This window comes from Callospermophilus lateralis, unplaced genomic scaffold (assembly GCF_048772815.1).
Source record: "Callospermophilus lateralis isolate mCalLat2 unplaced genomic scaffold, mCalLat2.hap1 Scaffold_98, whole genome shotgun sequence".
NCBI lineage: Eukaryota > Metazoa > Chordata > Mammalia > Rodentia > Sciuridae > Callospermophilus > Callospermophilus lateralis.
The window spans coordinates 2,094,860-2,103,029 of record NW_027517992.1 but is presented as its reverse complement, the minus strand read 5'-3'; positions in this window follow the sequence as shown (position 1 = coordinate 2,103,029).

Genomic DNA, 8,170 nt, shown 5'->3' with positions numbered 1-8,170 from the left:
ATATAAATGGTTCCCTGGCAGCCAGGTTCCCTTAACAAGAGAAAGTCAAGTATCAGGGTGAAAGGAATATTAAAAATCTCTGAGGACAGTCGTACCTACCAAGGGGTCATCCAGTCTCTGTGTTGACATTGTCACTTGTTGCTGAATGAAGTGCTTTTTTCACAAAAATACTTTACTTCATTTCTGGGCAGTGTTAACTACTAGCGAATTCTTATTTGAGTAGAAATCCTTTTTCTTCTAACTTCCACCCAATATATTCTTTTTCTGAAGTTTCTTTGGTGCCATGATGAATACATATTATTTTTCTTTCACTTATCAGCCCTTTAGTTATCTGAAAGTTGTTTTCCTGCTGTAATCACAGATTCAAAACAAAAACTTATAGACAAGTATCTTTATTGAAGGATGCAGAATGAATTCTTAACTGTTCTTTGGATGTTTTTACATCCAAATGTAAAATGTTTCTAATATATCATAATTTATTTAATTAATTTCCTGATTAGACATTTAGATTGGTTCCAGATTTTTGCCATTTTTGTGAAAAATGTTTTTTTCAGTCTCATTGAACAATGAATTTATACTTGGTTCAGTTGTCACTCAATTGTTATGCTTATAATAAAAATGCTAAAAAGATATGGGAAAAGTACTACACACTCAAATGCCAATGATTCATACTTACTTTACTGTTTAGAAATATTAGCATCAACTAATACAGATTTAAGTGTGATTTCAAAATATTATATCTTAAAAAATATAGCTATTTAGATTTTAGAGATTCAACATCAAGTATTTTATTTAATGCCCTACCTCAATTTAGGATCTATTTTTTTCATATTTGCAAACATTGATTTTTATCTTTATATGAGTACCACCAGTCCAGAGACATCATGGACTCCAATGTGCAGTTGTATAGTTGGTGTATATCACAGGGTGGCCAGCATCTTGCCAGGGAACTCTTGCCTGCTTGGAGGGAAAAGCCTATATCTTTTGCAAACTGCATGTCTGCATCACCTAGATGACAAAAGTCCTGCCACCAGTATGAGTTGTACCAGGGCCTGCTTGAAACATAGCTGCCTTGGCCTCTGAGTCCCTTGCCAGCAAAAATGTCCCTAGGCATTCCTTAGTAAACTGGGGCTTTCTTCTCAAAAGACTTTGTCCTGGAAACTCTTTGAAACAAATATGCATTTTTATACCTTTTTGAGCCTGCAATGAGTAGGATCTTGATTCCTGAGATCACTTCAGGGTATCTTTCCTATTGTCCTGGTGCAAAGCAATTATCCTCTTTTGAACAATGATTATCACCACTCTGTTTGGCAACTTTAAACACATTCTTTTTGTCATCAAGCTGTAAATTTTTCAAAAATTTCCTCTCTGGTCTTTGCTCCTATTCTTACTATAAATTTAGCTAAAAACATCCAGTAATACTCATGCAGTACCCCGGGATGCTGTGCTGCCTTGAAATTTCCTCCACCAGATACATTAGTCCATCATCTTTACACTCAGTGTCCCACAATGTCTCAGGGCATGGATGTAATACAGTTAAAATCTTTACTAGGGTATAAAAAATAGTAGCCTTTAGTCCAGTTTCCAAGATTCTTTATTTCTATTTGAAACCTCATGAGCATAGCCTTTACTACCCACATTTCTTGTCTGATTTTCTGAGCCCTCACTAGAATTGCCCATTAAGATTTTCTTCCAGCATTCTAGGCTTTCTTTAGGCCCCTTCTCCAAACTTCCCAAAATTCCTCCCACAAATCAATTCCAAAGTCTCCTCCACATAGCTCCTTACAATTGAGAGGTGTTAGAAACTTTGAGAGTGGAGCCTAGTGGGGGATTTTAGGTCATATATATATTTATTTCTATATAATATATGTAATATGCATCTCTGCACATATAACATACATATGCATATGTTATATAACACAAATACAAATATGTATATATAAAATATTATGTTATTTATATATAAATATGTATTTATAAAATATTATATACATATCATATGTTAGTTGTGCAGGTTAAAACTTATATATATATAAAACCTAAAATTGCCCACTAGGCTCCACCACTAGGTGTTTCTAACATCTCCCAATTGTACCGAGCTATGTGGAAGAGGTTTTGGAATATATATATATATATTTGCTCCAGAAATATTTTTAAAGTCTGTATTTTCTCCATTTAATTATTTTTCAGTTTTACCAAAAAGGTGGATCTACTTCTGAAATCTCTTTTCTTTCCCATTGATCTATGTATGTACATGTTTGTTGGTACTTACCATCTTAATTACTGTAGTAACATTGTTAAAATTGTTTTGGCTGGTTGTGTTACTCAGCTTTCCAACATCGTAACAAATATCTGAGGCAATCAACTTACAAGGAGAAAGGGCTTAGCTTTGCTCAGTTTTGGAAGTTTTGGTCCCTAATTGTTTAGACTCATTGCTTTGGTTGAGGCATCCCATCATGGTGGGAGTGCACAAAAGAGCAAAATTATTTATTTCATAGTCAGGAAGTGAAAGAGAGAGAGCAAGGAACTGGGGCACCATAATTCCCTTCAAAGGTATATTCTCAATGACCTGAAGGCCTCTTCTAGGCCCCACCTCTTAATGTTTTCACTATCTGTAATAGCACCAAGCTGGAGACTAAATCGTTAATATGAACCTTGGAGGACAATTCAGATCCTAACCATAGTACTGCATCCATGATGGATGCAGACCTCAACAGATTCAGTGAAGCCATTTATTTATTTGTGGACTCAGCACTGTAGGGGCTTATTTTCTAGACGTGAAAAATGGCTGTCAATTACAGAGAGGTACAATCAGAGTGCTTTAATCATTGGAAACTGTGGACGTGCCATTTGGATAGCCAAGGGCTAGTTGTGCAGGTTAAAACTTTAACTCAAGAAGGCAGTTGTAAATGGGTTGAAACTCTTTGTTATATGAAGAGACAGGATCCCAGATTCTGAGGAATGAATATCCAAATCTCACCCATTGCTTTTCTTTCTCTAGGATTCATTGTTTCCCAGAGGTTTAATATTTTTCTGTGCCTCCATTTAGGACTAATTTGCAATGGGGGAAGGTCAAAGTTTTCAGCCTAGCATCCAGCATCTGCCCCCTTCCTTCAGGGCCTTTTGTTTTGGGGAAAGGATTTACTGGGAGAGGTCAATGCTTGGCTAATTTCCCTCCAGAGCTGTACCATCTTTCTGTTTTTTTTTCCATGGGGAATGTATTATAGGAATATTATTTTCCATAGCCCTTCGCTACCCCTGTTCTCTTTTAGTTTCCATTTGCCTAGGATATCTTTTTCCATCCCATTTTTCTCAGCCTATTTGTGTCCTTACATGTGAAATAATTCTGGTGTGGGCAGAATTTCACTAGGTCTTAATTTTGTAATCCATTCTATATTTTTTTAATTCGAGATTTTAATAATTTATGTTCAGTAATAGTGTTAGGTCCTTAGGCCAAAGTAACTCCATTTTGAAAACCAACACCTGCCCACCCAGGCATGACCTTCCTATTAGGCCCAGCCCCCAAATAGTCCCTAACTACCAAAACCACAACAAAGATGTCAAGTAACAGTCACAGAACCAGATGGGTTATTTTTTAACCCTCCATTGTACATGACTATATTTAAGAAGTTTTTTCCAGCAGGCTGCTGTGCCTTGCAGAAGGGCAGCCTGCCAGATATTCTTTGTCAATAAACCTTTACTTGACTCAGAGATGTGTCTCTTGTGGTTATTTCCACCAGATACCCTAACAATTAGGTAAGGGGTTGTCCCTGCCATTTTATTTATTATTTTTGCATTGTTTTGGAGTTCTTTGTTCCTTCCTTCTTGTTTACTTTTATGGTTTGGTGATTTTCTGTAGTGCTAAGCTTTGATTTGATTCATTTTTCTTATTTGTGTATCTGCTGTTACTTTTTTCTTCGTGCCTACTCTAAGACTTACATAAAAATCTTATAATAGATTTATTTTTTAGGCAGGGGTACTGGGGATTGAACTCAGGGGCACTCAGCCACTGAGACACATCCCCAGCCCCATTTTGTATTTTATTTAGAGAAAGGGTCTCACTAAGTTACTTAGTGCCTCGCTTTTTGCTGAGACTGACTTTGAACTTGTGATTCTCTTGCCTCAGCCTCCTGAGCCGCTGGGACTACAGGTATGCACCACCATGTGCCACTATTATAATAGACCTTTAAAAGTCTGATACCTTAACTTTGGTTGCACACATGTACTCTAGATTTTCACACCCCTTCTCACAACTTATAATTTTGTTGTCCTAATTTATGTATTTTTATATTTTATACTCCTTAATATTGCTATGATTATTGTTCACCAATGACTTTTAATCTTTATGCTAGGGATTTGAGAGATTTTTATATGTTCATTATAGAAATAGAGTACTCTGAAGTTGATTAGTTCCTTCTGTGAGCTTTATACTTTCATTTGTTTTCATGAAAGTGAATATTATTTTGTCATTTATGATTGATGTATTCCCTTAAGCATTTCTTGTAAGGCAAGTCTAGCGGTGATGAGTTCTCTCAGCTTTTGCTTATCTGGGAAAAGCTTTATTTCTTTATTATGGATGAAGGATAAGTTTTCTGGGTATAGTATTCTTGACTGGCAGTTGATTTTTTCTTTCAACATTTTCAATATATCATCTCAATCTTTCCAGCTCAGAAATCTGCTGATAGTTTAATTGGTATTCCTCTGTAAGTTACTTCCATATTCTCTTTTTGTCTTTGACTTTTGTCAGTTTTGTGCATAAAAGAGGACCTTTTTGAGTTGAATATATTTTGTTCTGTCAATTTTTTGTTTTCTCAGTGACAGGCATCAAACCAAGGACCTTGAGCTTGCTAAGCAAGTGCTGTACCATTGAGCTACATACAAGTCCTTGAGTTGAATCTACTGAGCTCTTTGAGTGTCATGAATTTGCATGTCCACATCTTTAAGACTTGATAAATTTTCAGTTATTATTTTCTTAAACAAGCTTTAAATGCCTTTCTCCATGTCCCCTCTGGAGCTCCCATAATGTGAATATTTGTTTTGCTTAATCATATCCCATAAGCCTTTGTGGGATATGTAGACTTTTTTTGGGGGGAGGGGTCTTTTCCATTCTTTTCCTCTTTTTTCTTTGGGTTTTTTTAAGCCTTCTTTTCAATTCAGTAATTCTTTCTTCTGTTTTACTTAGTCTGCTCTTGAAGGTCTCAATTTTATTTTTAAAATTTCACTCACTGGATTCTTTGTTTCTAAGATTTCTGTCTGGTTTTTTATTATGATATCTAACTTGAATGTCTCATTTACATAATGAATTGTTTTCTTGATTTCACCGAATTATTTGTATTTTCTTTTATCTTTTTTAAAATTTTTTTTTAGTTGCAGATGGACACAATGTCTTTATTTATTTATTTATTTTTTTGTGTGTGGTGCTGAGGATTGAACCCAGTGCCTTTGGGTACTCTACCACTGAGCTATAGCCCCTTTTCTTTTATCTTACTGAATTTCATTAAGATCATTTTTTTTCAAATTCCTTTCCAGGCTGTTCATAAATTTCCATTTTTGGGAGGCTAGTTGCTATAGAATTATTGAGTTTCTTTGTTGGTATCATGCTTTCTATGTTTCTTGTTTCCTCTGTATATATTTGTGCATCCGGTGGAACAGTCCCCTTTTCCAACTTTCATAGGGGAAAGAGTAGCTTTCATAGGGAAAGACTTTCACTTGCAGGTGAGTCTTAGGATTGTCGAAAGCCATTCATGAACTACAAGTGAGAACCTTTTCAGCATTAGCCAGTAAGTGGGAAAGTCTGGTATTGGGGCCTTCTTGTGGCGATCCCCCAGGTTAAGATTGCCCAAATACATGTAAATTCCTATTCTGCTCTGCCTGGTCCCACATAGCACAGGAGATAAGATGACCACACAGCTGCAGCCACATAGCCTCTCAGAGATGAATGTAATCTGCCAAAATGCCTGTCAACCTGTCAAGCCTACATATCCCAAAAAGGCTTATGGGATATGACTGACATCATAAAGCAAGACTCCACCCCTGAAACCTTATCCCTGCTTTTGATGCACCCCCTTAAATAAAACACAGGAGCCATTTTCTAATTGTCCATCTCCAGCTCCTGTGTGGGCTGAACCTATCAGTTGCTCCATCCTTTAAAACTATAATTCTTACTCTGTCTTTTCTTCACTAATTATTTCAGACTTTAAGTTCTTCAGAGGCTGATCCCTCTGAGCAGGCCAAAGTGCCGTGGAAAGGTGCTGGCCACCTGGCAATATAGGGTGTCACTTTGGTAAGATGCATTGGTTTTGATTCTGGTTCTTGGCAATCTATTTTTAGTTTTTTTTTCCTTGAATTACAATCCCTTAGTAAACCACCTGCACATAAATCCCTGTTTCATATTCTGATCTTAGAAAACCCTAGCAATGACACATTAGTATCAGGTATGTGATAGAAATCAGATGCCTCTAAGAATGATATCCAGGACTTGAATCACCCAGTGGCCTGCTGTCAATGAGTATCCCATTGGTGATAGTAAGTAGAGTATTGATTGTTCCTAGTATGCTGAGCAGCAAAATTGTTAAGACTTTTCAGTGGTTAACTGCATTGTCTCTGTGAGGTTTCTTCAGAAATAACCACTATCAGTGATGTCTGTAAGTTCCTTGGTGTCTCAGCGGCAGGAGTTTGTATGACGGCAGTATAGAGTATCAGGCTGGTTTCCACACAGGGGGCAAATAGATATGAGGTGGCCCACTGCCTCAGTTGTGGCTCTCCTATGGGCAGGGCACGAAGCTGGTTTTTATGCTAGGGGTAGCAAGGAGCTGGCTAACCAGCAATGTAGCCTCATTCTAACAAGAATGAGTTGGACATTTCTAACCCAGAGGGTTCAGTCATACCTGAAATTCAAAGTTCTGAAGTGGATCTATTCAGAATCCTCACCCAAACTTCAGTGTCTTACTCCTCCCTTCTCAGCACCCTGACTTTAGCATTTAGAACTTGGAGAACCCAGTTTTAAAATTTAAAATTTAAAATTCCTACTCTTAAGAGTAGGTTCTGGGGCTGGTGCTGGGGCTCATGGTAGAGCACTTGCCTCGCATGTGCACAACCCTGGGTTCGATCCTCAGCACCACATAAAAATAAATAAGTGAAATAAAGGTACTGTGTTCAAGTAAAACTAAAAAAATTTTAAAAAGAATAAATCCTGAGATGAAATTTTCTTTAAATGCTACCAATGAGGATCTTTAGAATTTATACTTTGCTTTGAGTTGATGAATAATTACGCTAGTGTTTTAGTGAGCTTTTGCATTGCTGTCACCAGCAGACCTGACAAGAATAGCATAGAGGAGAAAAAGGTTATTTTGGCCCACAGTTTCAGAGGTTCAGTCCATAGTCAGCCAACTCCACAGCTCTAGATCTAAGATGAAACAGAACATCATAGTGAAAGGGTGTGGTGGAGAAAAGCAGCTAAGGACAAACAGCCAGGAACCAGAGAAAGAGCTCCACTCATCAAGGACAAAATATATACCCCAAAGGCAGAGCCCCAATGACCCACCTGCTCCAACCACAACCTACCTGCCTACAGTTACTACTTAGTTAATCCCTATTAGTAGATTAATCCACTGATTAGGTTACAGCTTTCATGATTTAAACATTTCACCTCTGCTTATTCTTGCTTACATATAAGCTTTTGGGAGACAACTCATATCCAAATCATAACACTTGGCCTATTTTTTTGTCTTCAAATCATTGATGTAATTCCACAATAGCAACATAATTCCATAATGCTTACAATTATTACTATACTTCCAAAATGCCAGGATATTGCAAAGTCAGTGCATCCCCTTCCAGTCAATGTTGATGTGATTTACAAAACATAAATAGTCTTAACAATTTTACTGCTTGATCATACTAGAAGTTATCAGAAACTATCATTGCTCTACCTATCATCATCCATGGGATACTCGTTGACAGCTGGCAAGTAAGTGATTCAACTCCTATATATCATTCTGAGAGTCTGATTTCTCGCTTGTACCTGATACCAATGTGTCATTGCTGAGGTTTTTTAAATTAGAATAGGAAGCATGGATTTAGGTGCAAGTGCTTTACTGAGGGCTTGTACTCCAGGAAAAATGCTAAAGAAAGAAAGAGAAGAAATACAAGGAAGAGGAAAGAGCATGCA